The 22,450-nt window shown below is 40.7% G+C and overlaps 1 protein-coding gene across 1 annotated transcript in view; it reads right to left on the bottom strand.

Moving 5' to 3' along the window:
• ULK4 (unc-51 like kinase 4) overlaps positions 1-22,450 on the bottom strand; it is a 653,509-nt gene that overhangs the window by 46,087 nt on the left and 584,972 nt on the right. The gene's annotated exons all lie outside the window — the stretch shown is intronic.

The raw sequence follows: 22,450 nt of genomic DNA, 5'->3' as shown, positions 1-22,450 counted from the left end.
GCATTTGCGTTCCGCAAAAAAAATAGGACATGTTGTAGTGTAGACCGCAATTGCAGCACATTTCCCCATAGAAATCTATTAGAGCCTGCACGATCCACAAACTGCCTGCAATAAATACTGAACACAACACAACTAGTTCAAAACACTGTACAATTTCTGGGTATCAGCAAAAAGATAACATGGATGCTATAGATGTGCACTATGCATGGTTATTAGCAGATTGTGGATGCCAAAATGTGGACACAAATTTCAGTCAGAAAAAATATACTTGCGTGTGAATGAGGCCTAAGGGTGATGGCATAGGTTCTCATAAATTGTATACATTTCAGGGCCCGCCGCAGTAGCTGCTACAAGGGGCCAAGTACTGAAATGGCCTGGGCCCCCAAAATAAAATCAAATGCAGCACCCAGCTGCAAAATGGGTCTCCCAGGTGCTGCAAATGCTGCCTCACCACTGTTTCGGATCCAGCCCTTTAACCACAAGCATTTCTGGTGAGGGCTCACAGGGGCTCTTATTGACAGTGCGAGAAGCCATAGGCTCTTTGCCCTGCCAATCACTCTTGTCGCCACTCTTGTGTCTCCCTTCCCCAGCGCACAAGTTATGTCACTCGTGTACTCATTGCAGTGAGGAAGGAGACATCAGTCACCTGCTGAGCTGCAGCTACGTTTTTTTCGTTTGTTTTTTTCTTATATAGAGATGCTTACATAGGAAAGGTATGCTACCTAACAGGGAAATGGGAGAGAGAGGGTTAATTTATATGGGTTTGTTTACAGGGGTACACATGGGGCAGAGGGGATTAACTTACAGGGGTGAAACCTACATGGGGGGTTAACATACAGGGGTATGCCTGCATGGGGGGGAGGGGTTTAACTTATAGGGGGATGCATACTTGGCAAGGGGGTTTACAGGGGGATGCCTTTATGGGGGGGGGGGGGGGGCTAACAGGTGGATGCCTACATAATTAACTACCAGGGGAGATGCCAGACAGATTAGTGTTGAGGATATCTGTCAAAATGTTTGGTTTGGCAACATTATCTGAACGCTCAGAATTTGATTCCCTGCGGCTGCAGAAGTTGGATGCCATCCTAAGGCTGCAAGGAAAGTTGGATGCCAGTTGACTAATGGTTGTAATCATGTTCTCTAGGACTCCCTAGGGCTGCATTCAACCCTAACCCTACCTTTTTGACAGGTCCGCTCAACACTACGTATAATAGCCTAGGCAAGATGGAGAAGAAAAGATAAAGTAAACAACTCCGATTGGAGAAGATGCCCCATGTGATGTACTCAAAGAGGACTCCTCATGTGAGTCACTGGATGAGATGGTATTGTTTTTTGCTTAGTGGATTTTATTCAGTAACATTACTGAATAGCATTAGTCAATATGTGGTGGTATTAGTAATTGTGGTATTTGTCCCTTGTATACTGGTACTGTTCGTCTTAGTATACTGGATTTGGTTAGTACCAGTATGGTAGTAATAGTAGTGATCATGTTGCAGTAACAGTTGCCCCCTGTATACTGGTATTATTGGTAATATCAGTCTTGGTTTACAGGAATTGGTCAGCAACAGTGTGACTTTAATATGTATGGTAATTATCCAATAATTTTTGCTACTTATATCCTGCTATAACACACCTTCTAATACTAATACTGTGGAGGAGTAACTTAAAGCCTGGCCCCTAATGCAAATTCTATAGCAAGAAAATCATCAATATAATAGAACAAGTAGCTCCCACTTGTAATGTTTCACCATAGGTGGGATGATCACGTTGTTGTCTTCACTTTTCCCAACTTAGGGTGCGTACATACTACGGAATCCGCGCATATGACCCACGGCTTATTCCGTCGCTCGTACCCGCACGCGGCGGTGCACATCTCCGTCCATGCCATAGACATTATTCTATGCACGGGCGGATTCTGCATTCCGCCGAAAGAATTGACATTTTGTTTGTGAAAGATATTTCACCCCCAAATTATTTTCTAGAAAGAATATTCTCAGAATCTTCCCAGATTGTTTGTTCTTTCTCCAATGTCACTGATTATGTATGGCCAGTTTGAAGAACTTAGCAATGACACAGAAAATGGTGGTCTCTCAGCACTGCTCTTGTTGCTTAGGACCTGATAAAGATTTTCCTTTCTCGAATCCCTTGTCCAAAAAAGGGTTATTTATATTTCATACAGTTGTCTGTTATCAGGCAACTATATATACCAGGAAGGAGTAGTGCTGAGGAATAGCCATTCTCTTTGTCATTTTCTTCTTATTGTCACCAGAAAGCAGGTGGGTATTTGACAAGCGATGAGCAACAACTGCATACATGACTAAATGACAATGCACAGTGTCACGCTCATAGCATGATATATCCAGGTGAGCATGTATATGTACATTTACTGGAAGGTCTTTGTCATCTTGTGTCACAGCACATGGAGTTCCCTTGTGCTGCTTCGTTTTTTTTTATACTTTAAGATTTAAGTTTGAAGAATTGTAAAGGCTAACAATGACTAAAATGCATATGGCTACGTCACCAGTTGTTCAGCCATCAGCCCACTTCTATCTAATGTGTATGGCTGCTTTAAGACCTTGTAAACCTTATAATAAACCCATCACTTGAACAAGCCTATACGATGTCTAAAGTCACTAATAGTCTTAGCTAATCTTTTATTTTTTTTGCATTTGCATTTGCTATTTGAATAGGTATACAAAGACAAAGAATAAACATACTATAGGTAGGAGTGGTCCCATCATACAAACATACATCACTATGTACCAATCAAACTAGGTTATAAGTGAATTTTAACAGCAACTTAGAGCCTAAATACATCAGAATGCTACCACCATGGATGTTACAGATGTGCCAAGATCACAATCATTGTGTTACCTGCTGTGTGAACAGTTCCGTGATGAATAGACAAAAAACCTGTATAAACTGTTACTGAAGGAGATAAAGGTGTACCAGCATCCAGGTGCTATACAAAGCACATACTTCATCTGTGTCCAGGCTAAAGGCTAAAGTGTTGTGACATGCAATCAACCACTTAAAGTGTAACTGTCATTAAAATTTTGCAGAAACCAATAGTAAGTGATTTTAAGAAACTCTGTAATAGGTTTTATTAAGCAAAAGAGTTTCCTTCTGTACTCAAAAAGCAGTTTCTTTGTACCCCCCCCCCCCCCCCACACACACACATACACATCAGAAGAAAAACATTTTCAGTGTCCATTATGGTCTGTGGAGGGGCCGAGGGGAATGAGTCAGCACGGAGAGGAGAAAAGCACATCTGCAATCTTATCTCACCAAGTTCCCAGACCAACACTTTTATGTGCCAACAGAATCTCCAAACTGCATAGGCTGCTTGTCTTCTCTTTTAACTCATTCATCCCCCTTGGCTCTTCCATAGGTTATAATGCCAGTCTTCACTTTACTCCTCTGTAATCTATACAACTTTTTTCTGATAATGAGCAGATAAGAAATGATGGAGGGAAGCTTCAAAACAGCTTTTTGAGTACAGAAAGAGGATTTTTGCCTAATAAAACCTATTACACAGTTTCTTAAAATCACTTGCAAATAAATTTTAAATGACAGTTACACTTAAACCTCTTTAAGGGAATGTGTCATCAGAAAACCAATAAGTCTAAGGGCCATTTCACACACAGTAAAACTGTCGGAATTCCGTGTTATACTTGCAGTTTAAGGAGGGGGGCCTCGCACCTCCTCTGTCCAAGCAAAAGAATTGAAATGTCAATTCTTCTGAGTGGAGAGGCGTGGGAGAGGAGACACTTGAGCCCTCCAATAGACTACCAGGATGACATGGAGGCTGGCTGGATTCTGCCAGTTTTACTTTTCCTGTTCTGTACAGATCACTTTTCAGTAGAGTCCTCTCTAAGATTATAGATAGTACACAGGAATACAGTCAAAGGTAACCCCAGAAGATAAATACATCTCTTTAAAAAAGCTGATATTAAGAGCTCAGTTTTCCCCTTTTCCCTGCGGATTGACCTTTGCAGTGGTCACAGAGCATGCCTAGAAACCTCTCCTATTCATGTAAATGGAGTCTGGGCTAGTCTATTGTGTCCAATATGGATATGGATATATGGATATAAAGCATATCTCTGAGAAAAACAGCTCAGGGGAGACAGCTGTCCCCATACTGAAGAGTCAATGTCATAAAAAACTTTTGACATATCAGGCATGTCTAACTGCTGAGACCTACTGTGATCAGGAGATATAGCCAGGTAGAGAGCACAGCAGCTGTGCGATCCATTTTCTGGCTGCTGGCTAATTCCGACACTTTAGCCTGGTAGACTATAATGTCGGAATTAGCGATTGGCTGGGGAGTGAATTGTGCTGCCATATCTCCTGATTTGCATTCGATAATTTTTGGCATGCCTGATATGTCAAAAGTTATTTTTAATGACAGCAACCCTTTAATGTACAAAAGAAAAAAAAAATTATAAAAAAATGAAACATTTAGAAAAAAAAAGAGCATTTTTCAGTATGTGTCTAATCATGTAAGTGATACATTCATTTTAAAGTGGTTTTCTAGGAATCATTTATTGGTGGTCTTCCAGGCCATCAAGATCCCTGTTGATGCAGGTTCCATGGCTGTGAGATTCGCAGCATATTCTATAGTGATGCAGTATGTGTGAATGTACCCGAAGAGTAGGCAATGTAGGGGAGATTTGTAAGGACAACAAAGGAAACCAATTCTCTCCAGAATTTGGTGATAAACTTTTCCATGTACTAGGTCAGTGCAATTTCTCTATACTATTCCTCCAGCAGAGGGGATTAGTGAATGTCCATCTTTGTGGTACAACTACTGTAATGGTTAATTGTCTTCTGACCAGATAGAGATGCCCTATACACACAGCCAGGGGCTAGGATTCATGGGGCCCCATAGCAAAAAACTGTATGGGGCCCCATGAATCCTATACGCTCTCCTACCCCCCCCCCCACACACACACACACACTGCCAAACACAGACAATGACGCACATATACACACACAGAGGCAACATTAACATGTATACAGATACGCCACTGTCATTGACACATATATATATACGCTGTAATGTGATTACACTAGTGCAGATGTATACACCATGGGTAGACTGTACACAGGGAAATCATCTCAGTGTAATAAGAAATACTCAACCAGGAATAAAAGAAAATGCAGCAGATATTAGTGGTGGGTTCTTTTAACCCAACATTAATAGAAGCTGCTGCAGAACATCTTTGGGAGCAAACCTGTCAATCACTTGAGACACAACTGACATACACAAACACACACATATACACCAGTGCTACAGACATTGCTGACATACACACACACACACATATAGCCACAGATACATACACATACTGACATATAAATATATACACAGATACATATATACACACACTGACATATACATATACCCACAGATACATATATACACTCACTGACACACATACACAGCACTTACAGCTCCCAGGCTTCCCCCCTCCTCCTCCTGTAGTCCCGGCAGATCTTCAAATAGAAGTATTCAGGACCTTTGGGTCATGTGACCATAAGGCCCTTCATCCCTCTCCTGTGCCGTGCAGGACCTGGCAGGTCCTGCTCCTCTGTTCAGCCCGCTCACCCGGCACTACAGTGAGGGGGCTGAACAGTGCAGTGGCGGGTCCCTGTTCCACTGGACCCCTGGGGGTACAGTGGTTGGATGTCAGTACCTACCATGAAGGCAGGGCAGGCTTCCTTGGGCCCCCTTCCTGCAGGGGCCCCATAGCAGTCGCCTTCCCTGCCTTCATGGTAGCTATGTCACTGCATACAGCGATGGACAATGTACAAGTTGATAGGTGCTTTTGCCCTTTTTATACCGTTTCATCTTCATTATTGTCAACAGCACATTGCCGTTTAACACAGGGAAATGTACTGCCAATAAACAATGATTTTCAGACAGCCGACAAATGAACGTTTCTTGTTGGTAGGCGGATTGCTGGCATTTATGAGCCCATTCAGCCGATAACTGCCCCGTCTAATATGGCCTTTACTCTTTGTGGCTCTTTTGTGTTAAGGCAAATACTGGCAGTGGCAGAAAAAGTTGCCCTGTAGTTTGTTGACTGCATCGGTACAAGACAATATTACAGACAAATTGCTTATGCATGAACTATATAGTACTCTATGAGAAGCAAATTGACCTCTGCAAAGTTTGAAAAAAACCCTTCTTAGTCAGCTACTATCAATAGAACCCATTTTTTCTGTTATCTTAAATCACTGTCATCTAGTTTTACCAAGACTTTTGCAGTTAAAAGATAGTGTCACTTGTCACAGAAATACGTCTGGTAACTTGGCGGGATAACAATGTTAAAGGATATGTGTACTCCACCAAACTGAAATACAAAAATGAAGCAACTAGAGATACTCAGTTACTATAAGAAGCATTGATACTGTTAGCACCTCTCTGTCCCACTAGCTTTTATGCATATGTATAGTATATTGGGATTCGTGAAATAACTGCAAAGAAAGCTGCAAACAAAACAAATAAACAAATTAACAACAAGCAAGCCATCTATTTTTTCTAGAGCACCATAAAGATGTCAAGTAAGCCATTCTGGCATTCAGCAATGCAATAATAAATCCAGGCTGATACTTTTCGCACACAGTGTGCATAATATCTTGGCAATATCTTCCAGCAGTATGGGAAATCCATGGGCCATCTAGCTAAAGGTTGCACAGGGAAGATATGTGGGAAACATTGACGGAATGTGGTTTCTCATTGCTCGGAGGGACTTGCTGGCCTTTGTTTGGATGGAAATGATGCACTGATGGCTGATTAATGCTGTGTCTGATAGAGGATCATACAGTGAATCATCAGGTTTATTCAGAGGTAAATGCCAAATGGCACATTTCATCTTCCTTAATGTCTATTACTGCCACCCGACCTTTAACGAAAGATCGGAGAAGCTTTTTTTTTTTTCAGGTTCCAGAAGAAATAGACAATTTCACAATATTGATTTTTTTTTCTTCAATAATCATGGTAACCTCTGCATTTGTTGTATACTGTTGTTTATTTTGTTGGCAACCAATATACAATATGTCGCTGTATCCGAAGCACAAAATAAAGTGAATAGATGATAAATAGGAGAACTTCTACATAATGATTACATTTGAATTATATAAGGTGTAAGGAAGGCTAAAAAGGCAATGCAAAAATACACACCAGAGGATATGTTACTGTGCAAATGGATAGTTCCATTATAGGCAGCACAGCACACATCAGGTCTTCATTCTCTGGAGGCAAACATTCACTGAGCAATATTGTGTTATGTCAAAGAAATGTGTGAAAGGAAGCAGCCATTATATGAATACAAGATATAAATTATACCTTAAAATTTCAGAGCCTATTGGAAGACTATGCAACTTTCAAAATGCCTATGTCCTGTGGGAAGGCATTAAGTCTAAAGACTAAAGGTATAAATTCTGTTCCCGCTTTGTGGTGTTGTTTGCTTCTGAAATGTAATTTCAAAGTCTGTGTTTATAGCAGTAAAAACTTGATACAGAAAGATTATGTCCACCTTCAGACACTATTTGTGTTTAATGTCATCTACATGCAGATGAGTAACTTGGTAAATATATTGTGTAACGCTAGGTTCACATTGGCGTTTTACCCTCCACTAGGGATGGTCCGAACCTGCTTCGGTTCGGGTTCTCAGGGACTCTCGGTAATGATTCCCACTGTCTGCCCGCTTCGTGGAGAGGGTGGATACAGCGGGAGGACCGCCTGGAAAACTGGGATACAGCTATAACCATAGGCTGTATCCCATTTTTCCAGGCAGTCCTCCCGTTGTATCCACCCGCTGCATGGAGCGGGAATCTGATGCCGAGCGTTCGGGTTCATACGAACCCGAACCTCTGCAGGTTTGGACCATCCCTACCCTCCACCACAATTCCACTTTCTTTTCTGTTCTGATAACAGAGGACCTAATGGATCCATCAAATTTCTTTTTTTTTTTTTTTTTTTTTTTTATAGTACTCCATTTGCATATGTTGTGCTCTGTTTTCATCAAATCTGTTAATGTTATGTTTTGTCTATTCATGCATAAAGTTTTTGTCTGTAAAAAAAACAAAAAACGGAACAACAGAAAGTGCTGTTGTTTTTTTTACATTATAGTCAAGGATGATAGATATAAATGGGCATTTCTATTTACATCCGTTTACACGTTATCCATTATCATTAGTTTTTTTTTTTTTTACTGAGCAGTCAGAAACCAGAGAGCATTAAAAACTCACATGCAAACAGATGCTGACGGACACAAACCTGTTTATTAACCCTTTGAGGACCAGGCCCAAAATGACCCAGTGGACCGCGCAAATTTTGATCTTAGTGTTTTAGTTTTTCCCTCCTCCCCTTCTAAGAGCTCTAGCACTCTCAGTTTTCTATCTACAAGCCATTTAAGTGCTTGTTTGTTACAGGAATAGTTGTACTTTGTAATGGCGTCTTTCATTTTACCATAACATGTATGATGGAATTCCAAATATATTATTTATGAAGATATAAATAGGTGAAATCGAAAAAAAAGAATGCAATATGGTAACGTTTGGGGGGTTCCTGTGTCTACGTAATACACTATATGGTAACAGCGACATGATACTATTATTCTATAAGTCAGTCCGAACACAACCGTATGCAGGTTACACAGATTCTCTAATGTTATATATGTATTTTTTTATGAAATCCTTTTTTTGGCAATTAAATATTAATAAAATGGGCCTATTGTGACACTTATAACAGTTATATTTTTTCACCTACGGGGCTGTATGGGGTGTCATTTTTTCCGCCATGATCTCTAGTTTTTATTAATACCATATTTGTGAAGATCGGATGTTTTGATCACTTTTTATTGATTTTTTTAAATATATAATGTAACATAAAATCAGTAATCTGCGCACTTTTTTCCCTCTTTTCGTGTACGCCGTTCACCGATCACAATGACGATTGTTATATTTTAATAGATCGGACAATTACGCACGCTACGGTATATTATATGTTTATCTATTTATTTATTTTTATATGTTTTATTTATATAATAGGAAAGGGGGGTGATTTCAACTTTTATTGGGGAAAGGGCTTTGGGGTAGTGTAATAGTGTTTTGAACTTTTTTTTTTTTTACACATTTGAAGTCCCTTTGGGGGACTTCTACATACACTACTTTGATTTCTACACTGATGAATGCTATGCCATAGGCATAGCATTGATCAGTGTTATCGGCGCTCTGCTCATTGAGCCTGCCTGTGCAGGCTCAGTGTAGCAGATCGACGATCGGACCGCACGGAGGCAGGTGAGAGACCTCCGGCGGTCCGTTTCAACAATCGGGACCCCCGCAGTCACACTGTGGGGGTCCCGATCGGTAAGTGACAGGGGACTCCCCCTGTCACTTACACTTAAACACCGCGATCGCGGCGTTTAAGGGGTTAATGACACGCATCAGCGCGATCGCTGCAGCGTGTCATTACCGTGAGGTCCCGGCTGCTCCGTTCCGGAGCGCACTTCATAGCGGGAGAGACACCCAGGACGTAGAGTTACGTCATGGGTCGTCTGGGGACAGACTTCCATGACGTAACCCTACGTCCAGGGTCGTCTAGGGGTTAAGCCTTTTACATGGTTTTACTTTGTGCAGTTAGTGCCACAGGTCTGATGGTTGGATTATTCTATGGCCCCTTACTTACAATGTCAGCCACACATTTCCTGTTTGCAGCTGACCATCAATTTTTAGGGCCACACAATCCCAGCGATTCGTGGATTTTTTTCATTGGCTAATCAGTCTTTACACAGGGTAAAAATTAGTACATTTGGCTAGTAATTGTACTATGTGACGGAGAATTAAAGCAAATCCATAACATCCCTTGTACACGCAACCACCCCCCAAACCGCTGGTACCGTTTGAGAACTATGGTTAATCCGAGCCCTGTCCTGTGGTCCAATTGCATGCTGATGCCTTTTTTTTTTTTTAAAGTCTTTTATCCCACCTGTGCAGTGCCAAAAGGCAGGGCCTAGAGCATCCATGCCCTAAGTCTGCACTGACTCTCTGGTCTTCCTTTCTGCCCTTGCTTTTTAAAGCAACGACCCCTGGAAAGGATCATCATTAGAGATGAGCGAACCGGGTTTGGGTTCAAGTCGATCTGAACCCGAACGTTCGGTATTCGATTAGCTGGGGCTGCTGAACTTGGATAAAGCTCTAAGGTTGTCTGGAAAACATGGATACAGCCAATGACTATATCCATGATTTACACATAGCCTTAGGGCTTTATCCAAGTTCAGCAGCCACCGCTAATCAAATGCCGAAAGTTCGGGTTCGGATGGACTCGAGCATGCTCCAGGTTCGCTCATCTCTAATCATCATCTTTGTTGCCAACAGAATCCATTGTATGTGCCGTTGTGCCCCAACGTGAAGCAGGTGCACTGACGAAGCCTGGCTTCTTTACACTAAGTTAGCTTGTCATTGCCTATACACCTACAACTGAATATCCCGCTAAGCACTCATTGCTCATAGAGATAAATGATGTACAGATGTACTGCACTGATCTATGTAATCTATGCTTGATTACTAGGGGCTGCTAAAGCTGGTAAAAGCGTCAGATCATTGCTAAGGCCCCGCCCGGTAAGTATAAGTGATCAGCTAGGGAGGATGATCACCACACTATACCATTGCTGAATCAATTTTAACAGCATTTGGATACCGCTGTCAGTTTTGACTAATAGTTTTGACATCATGAGCCCTGTCTGTACCCCACTAGCGGTGCCATGATGTACATGGACATCACTGGTCGTGAAGGGGGGTTAACCTCTTAAGGACATATGCCGGCATATGTCCACGAGAAGAGTTCAGAGGGGGGCCGTGCCGCGATCCGGCTCTGAACTGCCGCAATCCCAACTGCTAACTGCAGCACGGGACCGCGGCTATTAGCGGGAGCGAGCTGATCGCTGCTCCTGTTAATTAACACCGTTAGATGCAGCTGTCAAACATGACAGCTGCATCTAACAGTGTTATTTGCAGCCCATCCCTGGTGTCTAGTAGCGGGATTCCCATAGAAAGCCCCTCCTACTCTGCACAGTTCCTGTCTCAGCCAGAGATGTCAGCAAAGAGCACCGTGTCAGGCTGAAAATAAAACATTCATCTCAGGTCCCCACTACACCACTGTTCTTGGTTTTAGGTCAGCACATTAGTGGCCAATACTATGTGCCCACCAAAAACCAGGGGTGCAACAGAGTGGACCAGAGCTCTGTGATATTAGCAGCAGAGGCAGAGCAAGGAACGTGAGTGTAGGTTTTTTGTTTTTACCACCTGCATGAGCATCAATTAAAAAAAAAAAAGTTAATGCCTTGAATACCCCTTTAATGAATATTATGTGAATGTTATATGAAGCGGTTTTCTTTAATGGAAATGTGCCACAGTGGAAAGGTTGGTGGTGAATAGTGGCTCATGCCAACAGTACATTTTCTTCAAGCTGCCAAGAAAAGTAAGATGGTGACTTGTGATTTCTAGGCATTTTACTATTTTTATACCCTCCTGCTAGTGTTCTCTTGAAGCTTCTCTCTATGTTACTGGAAAAAGCGTTACCATCAATCTATCATTGCAGCTATGATTTGGTACAATACAATTAATAATAAACCCAAAGTTAAAAATCACAAGGAAAACATTCAGGTCGATTTCTACATCGTGGCACACAGTTAAAATTACAATAAACAACAAAGCGGAACTCTCTGTGCCTGGGTAATTATGTTTGTGGCATCGACATTATCATCAAATTGAATGTCCCTAGCGTTATCATTGCAACTGCTCTAATCAAGAAAATAATTGTGAAGAAAGCCTATATCCTAAGTGTTGAACTACAGATTGCATTTCAATGATACCACTTACAATGCTCTTTCATTCTGAACCATTGGTTGCCAAAGAAACCTACTTTAACAACAAACAAAGCAGTCTCCACTGAACAAATATGCAGATATATCCCTGATAACCATTCCTAGAGGAATTTATTAAATCTTTCCAAACATACTACCATAACACACAAATATACATCCACAACAAAAGATTATATATATATATGTATATATACACACACTCTAATCAGCCATAATATAAGAGGAAGCAAGTGAACATGCAAGTTGAAAACAAAAAAAAAAAGAGCAAGTGTTAGGATCTGAGCAACCTTGACAATGACCAAACTGTAAAAATAGATAAGAGGATCTATAAAACAATTGGTCTAGTGGGCTATTCCCTGTATGCCGTGGTTAGGACTTATGAAAGATGTTCCAAAGAAGGATAACCTGTGTACTGAGTAAAGAGAGTTTGGAACCGCATCTCAATAAAGTCAATCTGTCATCTGCAATTCCATTTGCCAACTTCTAACACTGTTAGATAAACAAGAGGTGCCAGAGACACATGGTAACTCTCATATATTGGTAAATAACATAGAAAATACTTTTATTCCTCAGTGCAAAGTGTCAAAGAGGCATTCCCAAGCTCCAGAAGTTCTAAGCACATGTATTGCCTGCCCACCCCATATTTGCTTGATTGTCAGTTATCTAAGCCCTGACTGGCTATCAGGCAGGGTTTGCAACGCCTCTTGGACACTTTGCTTCTATAACGTAAAAAATGCTTATATTCTCCTGTAGACAGTCAGATATATGAAAGATGTCCTATCCAACCTATAATCCCAGACCATAAAAAATAACACAAGAAAAAAAAAAGTACTGCAATATAGAGACACTTACAAGATTAAAATAGACCCCCTAATCACCCATAAAAGAAAAAAAACATATACCCCAATCTGGAATGAACAGTACTCAGCAAACAATGTAGGTATGTGCATAGCACCACAAAAAGCCATTGGCTTTCTGTAACCCCAGTCACCTCTGCTTACCGCATTCAGGTGAGAAAGGTCAAGAGGCCCTGTTCTAGAGATAGATATGGGACCTACACTTATCAAGACATTTATGGCATGTACAATAAAGATCTGAATTGGGGTCATTCCTTTATGTAAGGGGCTTTTTATGGGGCCAGTTAGCGTGTCATAGCTGACCCCTGATAATTACCAAGGTGGAGCTTGTCTGGCAGCACAAAGAGGCCTTGCACCTCTGTAGTATTAAGTCTAATGGTGCGTTTACACAGACCGATATCTGATATCAAATTAATTTTATCTGAATCTTTCTAATTATATTGTGATATTACTCTTGGATTGATGCTATTGTTTCTTTATTTTTATTATATTATGCATTGAGGTCAAGGCCTCTAGTTTTATGACCATCACTTGACCAATATATAGTTGAAGGCCCTGCACTCTAAAAAAAAAATAAAAAAAATCTAAATTTTCCAAGAGATACAGATAGTATCATAAAAAAGAAAATATTGTGACAAATAATGGTATCTGTCTCAAAAAAAAGGATGTCACTTAGTTTCCTCTAGCAATAAGAGCAGTCTACAAGATGCAGCCACTTAATGGTCACTTTCAGTTCATTCGGCTTGGTTCAGCACTAAATTACCCTTTTGGGTATTAAATGTGTATTGGTTATCTGTTTAAAAGAAAACTTGTAAAATTAAGTAGCTGTGCTTCTAATCTCCAGTAAGGCATTTTGTGGGAATATATACTGGTTGCCTTTGTTAAAACATACAATTATATCTCAGCTTAATTGCTAGTTTGTTGCGTTTTAATAGGAATTACTTGTCTTTATGAAGCTAATAAAGAACTAGGCATCTTCCTTTTATGCAGTCCTAATAGAAAAGATGAGACATAAAGAATAGTATAATTGATATGTAAATGCAGTTAATTTCCAAAATACAAAATATCTGCCCAGGTAATAAAGATGCAGTAAAATGTCCTCATTGTGTAGGAGAGAAAATAAAGTTGTCTGAATGGGAGTGTGTGCTAAATAGAAAAGGGGAAGCATACAATATAAAGAGGTGAGAATTGGCGTGTAGTGAGTGGGGACATACAGGATGTTAATAAAATGCAACAAATGGTTCATTATTGTCAAATCGAGATCATTTACATTTTGTTAATGAATTGTGCACCAAATAAACTGCTGGAGAACACAAGGACTAATGGCCTTTTCTCAAGCTTACCAATAAAAGTGTGCAGCTTGTTTATTAATATAAAGAGGTCCAAAATGTTGTGGAGATTACTTGCTTTTTTTATATCAGTCAGTGCTTCACTATAAGGCTATGTTCACAGAACGTCCAAAAAAGGAAAATGGCGCCCGCATTTTGTGTTTAAAAAGACGTCCGTTATTGCATCATTTAAAGTGACTTAAATAAAATGCATTAAAGTCTATGGAAAAAACGGACGTCTTTTTCACACATTGTATTGAATGACAAACGTTTTTTGAGGCGGATGCATTCAATTCAATACAATGTGTGTGAACTATTGTTCAGCTGACAGTTATTGAGGTGTTCGGGAACACCAAGGTTACAGGAGTGGTGAATCCCATCATAATGATGGAAATCCCTATAGCCGAGGCAGAGAGAGAGGCAGGAGTGGGCAGCTATTTGAACTTGTCGCGCCATCTTTGCTTCTCCCCACCATGGAGAACAGCTGCTCCTTGAGATAGGGCCCAATTGCTGCTAAGACCGCCAGGAGCCACTGTCCACCGATGAAATTAGGCTATTTTAGAGCAGAAAGAAGACGCAGACAAGTGTTATACAGCTTATGGCTGGGTTCACACTATGTATATTTGAGGCTGTATTTGTGAGGCTGTATAGCAACCAAAACCAGGAGTGGATTGAAAACACAGAAAGGCTATGTTCACATAATGTTGTAATTGAGTGGATGGCCGTCATTTAATGGCAAATTTTTGCTGTTATTTTAAAACAACGGCTGTTATATTGAAATAATGGCAGTTATTTACCGTTATATGACGGCCATCCACTCAATTTCAACATTGTGTGAACAGAGCCTTTCTGTGTTTTCAATCCACTCCTGGTTTTGGTTGCTATGAGGACCTGACTTGAGGACCAAATACTGCCTGAAGTATACAGTGTGTGAACCCAGCCTAAAGCTGGGTTCACACTATGTATATTTGAGGCTGTATTTGTGAGGCTGTATAGCAACCAAAACCAGGAGTGGATTGAAAACACAGAAAGGCTCTGTTCACATAATGTTGTAATTGAGTGGATGGCCGCCATTTAATGGCAAATATTTGCTGTTATTTTAAAACAACGGCTGTTATATTGAAATAATGGCCGTTATTTACTGTTATATGGCGGCCATCCACTCAATTTCAACATTGTGTGAACAGAGCCTTTCTGTGTTTTCAATCCACTCCTGGTTTTGGTTGCTATGAGGACCTGACTTGAGGACCAAATACTGCCTAAAATATACGTAGTGTGAACCCAGCCATATACTGAATATGCAGAGTCTGAGGTTGTTCATGGTGCAGAAAACCACACATAAAGTAAGGGAGGTGACAATAAACTGTTTGTGTGCAATTGGTGGTGAACACTGGCAGTGTTCCCAGATCCCGGGTCTAACAAGCACCTCTTTCATCTGCAAACTCACTTGCAGGTAAAATCCGACTGCTGGTTCCTCACCCTGTGCAGGGATGGGGGTTTCATTTTTTTGTGCTATGATCTGTATTAATATGAGTATCTCTATCATCTAAAATTTTGTATTGGCTTTTTTTTTTTTGTGCTTACAGCATTTACCATACGAGATCAGATTTATTTTATAAAATGGGGAAAAAAAACTTTTTTTTTTTTACAGTAATTTGTAGTCCCCCCCAGGAGACTCCTATGAGCAGTACCATAATTGCTCATAGAGATCAATGCAGTCCATATGTACTGCATTGATCTATGTAATCTAGGCTTGAATGTTGAAGGAGCCTGAAGCAATCAACAAACCAGGGACAATGGCAGAGCGTCGTTGAGGACCCAGTCGGGGCTCTGTCTACCTACTGTAGGCACAAGTTACCTAACATATTCCTATGGGCGGTGGCACCTGGCTAACTACAGGAAGCAATTATATCTTGGGGGAAACTCTTTTCTACCTACTGGGGGTAGTCATACCTCAAAGAGGGGGGGCATAGGAGGTGTGTGTGTGTGTGTGTGTGTGAGAAATCTGAACATAGGAGGCCCACCCATAAAAACTTTGCACTGGGCCCACCAATCCATTAAAACGGACCTTGGCGCAGATACCTCGAAGGGACACCTACCTACCAAGAGGGTCATTATTACCATTTGGGGCATTTTGGATGGAGATAAGGTATGGCTAGGCGATAAGGCCAAAAAGTTTGTCTCTTTTTCTTTTTGCAGGCGCCTCAGATACATACTATTTCAATGGTGTTTAAGGAAGCAGGTTTTTTTGTTTTTTATTTAAACCGAATTTTCAAAAGAAAATAAAAACTTCAGCCCCCTAAGGATGAATTAATCAAATTAATTTGCTTAATCACCCAGGCCTAGGATAAGGAGAAGATGATGTTGGAAAAAGTGCAGAACCTAAGGTGAATGACAGAATCTGTGGATACAAATCGTGAATGGAAAAGTCATCAGGGAAGTCTAGACCAGATAAAGAAGAGAAAGAGAATGTGTGCAGTTGAAGAAGACATCCCTTATGTGTCACTGGTTCCAATTGTATGCAATGACTTGTGGTCCACAGTTTCTGTGTATCTACCACTATATGGGAGCAATATTTGTCTCTGTATATTGTGCTTTGTTTTGTTCAGCAAGAGTATGGACATAATATTCAGATACCATGTTGCTAGTTGTTTCTTATTCCCTTTATAATCAAATCTTATTAATACAGGTGTGACCAGGACATACTTAAGGAGTGCTCTCCTCCTCACACTCTCACAAGAGCCATGACACTTATTTTTCCACCCATAAGGCTGTTTGGGGGCTCATTTTTTGTTTACTGGTACCATTCTAGTTTAGAAAGGAATTTAGGAGCCACTAGTTATTTGCTATTTTTTACTGGTACCATAATGGTGTGGATAGGAAAATTATATTGCTTTTATTATTTTTTTTCTGATTTATAATTTACACTCTTCACCATGGGGTAATAAGATCATATTTGCCCATATTTAAACAGGTTGGACAATTCTGAACACTACAATACCAAATGTGTTTGTTTCATTTATGGTTTTTACATATTATTTGTAAAATGGGAAAGGGGAGTGATTTTAACTTTTATTGGGGGAGGGGCTTTGTAATATTTAAAAAAAAAAACATAAAAGTCTTTAAGGTTACTGATTACTATCAGACCAGGACCCCCCAGTCACACTGCAGGTTTTCCAATTGGTCAGTAGCAGGTACTGCTCCTGTCACTGACACGGCACAATTGCTTTAGATTGTAGTGTTTAAGGGGTTAATCAAGGATAGCTGCTGTCCATCATTGTACCGGTTGCTGGCATTTTAATGTGTGCAGGGCTACTCCACTGAAGCAGTGCCGCATACATTAACCTCAAAAGTCTAATAAAGTAGCACGGTACAAAAAGTAATGTAGAAGTGGGTGCACGCCTCACCAAACCGGACCCAGGTCTGTAGGTCACCTGCTTGAAAAAGGCTTCAGTTAAGCTGAAATGTCCCACTGGTGTGCATTAAAAACTCACAGTGCTTTGGAGGTGTCCCTGCATGCTTTTGTGCAAACATTAACCTCTTCACGACTGAAGGTCATTAATGCACGGATGTCCAGGTCATGAAGTAGGGATGTCCTTCTCGCCTTCGAAGAGCCATAACACTTTTATTTTTCCACCTACAGGGCTGGTTGGGGTGTCATTCTTTGTATCATGATCTCTAGTTTTTATTGGTATTATAGTGGTATAAAAGAAAAACTTTGATCACTTTTTGTAAAAAATTTTTTAATACAATTTTAAAAAGAAATCAGCACGCCTGTTTTTTTTTTCTCTTTTCATTTCAAGGGAGAGGAGGTAATTTAAACTTTTTAAGGGTTTATTTTTATATGGCTTTTTAAAAATATTTTTTAAAACTTTTTTTTTACACTTTTTTTTTCTACAGTTACATATGCAATTATTGAAGATCGCCAATCCGACAAGACAGAGATATTTCTCCTCCGCCTGACAGAGAAAGTGATCAGGACCTGTGATGGTCCCAATCAGTCAGTGACAGGTGCTTATCCTGTCACTGACTTCACTAAACACTGCAATCGCTATGTATCGCAGCAGTTAAGGGATTAATGACAGGCAGCTGCATGGCTGTGGCTGCCTGTGATTTGTGCAGGACTGCTCACATTGGAGCGGTCCTGCACACATTAAAAGTAGTTTAGATAGATAGATATAATGTGTATATACCGATTGTGGACGTGAAGGGGTTAAAGTGGTATTACACCCAAAAATTGTCCTCTTGAGCATTTTGAGCAGCATCCCATTTGAAAAACAATTTGAAAAAGCCAGTCTATATCCAAGATGTAGTCTGCTGGGAAATTACATCTACCGGCATGCTGTACGCATTCATAATAAGATGCAACAGCAATACTATCCCTCTATATAGGCACTTAGAAAATTCGCAGTGCTTGCTGGAACTTGTAGTTTTACAGCAATTAGGGACCATGCTGTAGTGATGCATGTTTATATTAGTAGTGGGTAATATAGCTGAATCCGGCATAATAACAATGAGCTGACCTCTACCGAGCACCGCTATAACAAAATCTTTCCCTGTAACCTAGCAATGGGACGCAGAGAACAGCAGATGACAACGAAATCCATAGTGCCTCAAATCCAGTGGTCGCTGACTGTTTTTACATTTTCTGCATTCGATATACAGTATAGGTGGAAAATGAAAGTGGGGAGATGTGATCCACAAATTGTGGCTGACTAGCTGCAGAAGCAGGTCTAGGCCAGGTGGCTCCTTGAGTGTCACTCCCAGAGGTACAGATGGGTTAGCCAGTGTGGTAGCCCTTAGGGGAGCCCAGGCTAGTGTCGCTGGACACAGTGGTAGCGCAGTTGATGTGGGATCAACTGCTGCTTTCGGCTCAGGAGCTGCAAACCGAGCTGCTGGAGACCATCAGGGAGCTCCCTCGGAATTGGGACTATACCGGCAACCAGCAGAGGTGGAGTGGGTTACAGGGGGTGGTGCATGCCGGGGGTGACTCTCGTAGTGATTCAAAGTAAACAATAACCCGGCCCAGGGGCTGTGATTACAACCTAGTGCACATATGTAAAGCTTGCTGTTTATAACTGAATAGTGTAAAAAAGCTTTTGAGTTTAAACCCCTTTAAAGGTCCCTCCATATCAGGATAGTATAGATACAATCCAACTGCATGGGACATCAGCAGTTGGAATATATAGCCATATAGAAGGAGTTATATAATGGTATTACTGGTAATGTTGGTCTTGATATACTATTTTTTGTTTAGCAACAGTATGGTGGTCTTCTCTGCCTAGAACACCTAAATATCTTGTCCCTTGCCTAAAGAATTCACATTTCTGGTACATATGTGCAATCGATTACATATGATAAATAAATAGATTGGAGATTGATGTTAGAATTATAATCAATAAATAAGGGTATTTATTATAAATTGTATATATTATTGTATTTTCTGTGTATTTTTTCTTTTTTATTGCAGGCACAGCATTGGACCCCTGCACGTTGATTTCATTTTGTTTAGGTGTGCTGACTTTGTTTTTAATAGATAGATAGATAGATAGATAGATAGATTAAATGGATACACAGAGATGGATTTTATTATTGGTAATTTACAACATGACAGCTGTAATGTGATTTATCTGCTCTGTGTCAAGACAAGCTGCTTTGATTGATACTGGAAAAATAGGCCCCTGATTCAATTTAGGATCACTAAAGAGCTGGCCTGTCGATGCTGAGTAAATGTATCAGCTAATCCTGGACTTGCGTGTGTACGATAGGACAAAAACAATCTTTAGCTCGTTGCTGTTAACAGGTCCAGACAAAGCCAGCAGACTGTGAAAACCAGCTCAAAGCCACAATAGTCTGTGTCCCAGGTGTTTCTTGGCACATTTCCTTATGCACAGTGACTTTATCATCAAGGATTAAAAAACCTTTATGATGGTAAGATCTCATAAACACGAGTATGAACAAGCAGATATCTATGGCAACAAATGTACTTCAAAGTTAGCAATGAGACTGGTTGTCACGTTATGTTACCACCTTCCATTACTGCATTGTTGACTCCCATAAGTCAGTGTTTCAGTGGGCTTTACTTCAAGCTTCTGCGTGGCAGCAACCATAACAACAGATTAAGTCTAACAAAGAAAACTATTTAAAGAAAAAGATTAGAAGACTACATTGTGAAAACATTAGATACTGGACACTCTCCTAATGAAATCACATTTACTAAAAATACTAAAAAACGAACAAACATTATTCTATAATTAACCAGGGCGTAGTAAAAGAAAGCAGGATACATTACATGGAGGGCATGCAATGCCAGTAGCATGTCCTGTTATTAGTGCATCCACAGATGTTCAGAACACAAACACAAGATGATTACTGACACACCACCAACATAGTCCCACACTACAATGTCTGGACCATATCGCTACATCATCATCTGTTACAGTGAGCTAACGTATACCTTTACTATGAATTTTGAGTATCAGTATGCTGCTCTCCCTTATTCACAAGTTAAGTTGATGTTTCTTTACTTACTGTATATAAAGTACAATTTACAGACTAGTAAGAGTCAATCTGACATCTTCTTTATTGGTAATGTTCTCCATATTTATCAAACAAATAGGAAATGTGTGTGTTTTCATGCTTAGTATAGAGTGGATATCTGTATAGAGACAGCTATAATAAGCCATTCAACATTTTTATAAAATGTTACAGACGTCAATGGAATTAATAACTATTTTCAAACAGTAAAAGACTTGTCCCGGTGACATATAAACTCCCCTATCTTGCTGCAAACATTTCACATCATATTACAAGTCTGTATCAAACATCTCTGAAAAAAATATTAAGATCAACAAAGGTTCAGGTTTAATCTCTGTTACACAGGATTACGGCTACTGTAGCACTATAATATCCCTATAGCATCTCCCCTCATAGACCTATAATATTATGAGCTCAACCTTTACATAGACAACATCATCATTGGAGCCCCACTCAGTGCAGTAATTATCAGCTGGAAAGGCTGACAACCACCCTGTGTAATAGGCCCAGCAATAAGCCAATGAGTGAATGCTTGTTCGTTGGCTGAACGTATGGTTGTAACTTGCGAGAAATCGTCATTCATCATCTGCACATTGTTCTAGGTAACAGGTGACTGATAGAAGGGCCACCCCAACGATCCAGCAATCGTTTGTGCATCCCTGCATGTCCAATGACCAAGGCATAAAATAGGCTTGTTAAAGGAGCACAAATCTCCTTTATCAGTGCTCACATGAAGCAGGGGTCAGGCTGTGTCAATACAGCCCTAAGACACATTGGAATTATCAATTATTGGAATTAATAATAATAATAATAATAATAGAATTACCAAACATCTTACAGATGATACTAAAAAGGAACTGGAGTCAGGATACAATTTACAGCTCAACTACAGACATGTAATCCAGCTATGTGTTTTGTTAGTTAAAGGCGAAAATTTTTATTAAAGTATTGTATTGCCCCCAAAAGTTATACAAATCACCAATATACACTTATTATGGGAAATGCTTATAAAGTGCTTTTTTCCCTGCACTTAGTACTGCATCAAGGCTTCACTTCCTGGATAAAATGGTGATGTCACGACCCGACTCCCAGAGCTGTGCGGGCTGTGGCTGCTGGAGAGGATGATGGCAGAGGGACACTGAGGAACACAGGGCACTAAGCCTCCCTCTGCCATCATCCTCCCCAGCAGCCACAGCCCGCACTGCTCTGTGAGTCGGGTTGTGACATCACCATTTTATCCAGGAAGTGAAGCCTTGATGCAGTAGTAAGTGCAGGGAAAAAAGCACTTTATAAGCATTTCCCATAATAAGTGTATATTGGTCATTTGTATCACTTTTGTGGGGTAATACAATACTTAAAGGGGTAGTGCGGCGCTCAGAAATTATTCACAGAATAACACACATTACAAAGTTATACAACTTTGTAATGTATGTTATGTCTGTGAATCGCCCCGTTCCCCATGTCCCCCCACCCCCACCTGTGTACCCGGAAGTGTGGTGCATTATACATTACCTGATCCGTGTCGAGGGCCGTCCGCCATCTTGTGCCAAACGTCATCGCTGCCACCCGTCCCCCCCTCCGCCGCGTCACAACTGTGCTCAGCCGCTTTTGGCTGAGCACAGTTATGCTCAGCCAATCGCAGCTGAGCATCAGATGATGCTGCAGAGGGCGGCCGGCATTCAGAACAGTCGGAGCTTTTCACCGTCCGCCCTAAGAAGACATCACTCGCTGAAGATAGAAGACTGGTGCCGGCACGTGACAGGTGAGTATAGCGCACCACACTTCCGGGTACACGGGTGGGGGTGGTGGGACACGGGGAAGGGGGCCATTCACA

This window comes from Dendropsophus ebraccatus, chromosome 2 (assembly GCF_027789765.1).
Source record: "Dendropsophus ebraccatus isolate aDenEbr1 chromosome 2, aDenEbr1.pat, whole genome shotgun sequence".
Lineage (NCBI taxonomy): Eukaryota > Metazoa > Chordata > Amphibia > Anura > Hylidae > Dendropsophus > Dendropsophus ebraccatus.
This window is presented reverse-complemented; position numbering and strand designations above follow the sequence as displayed.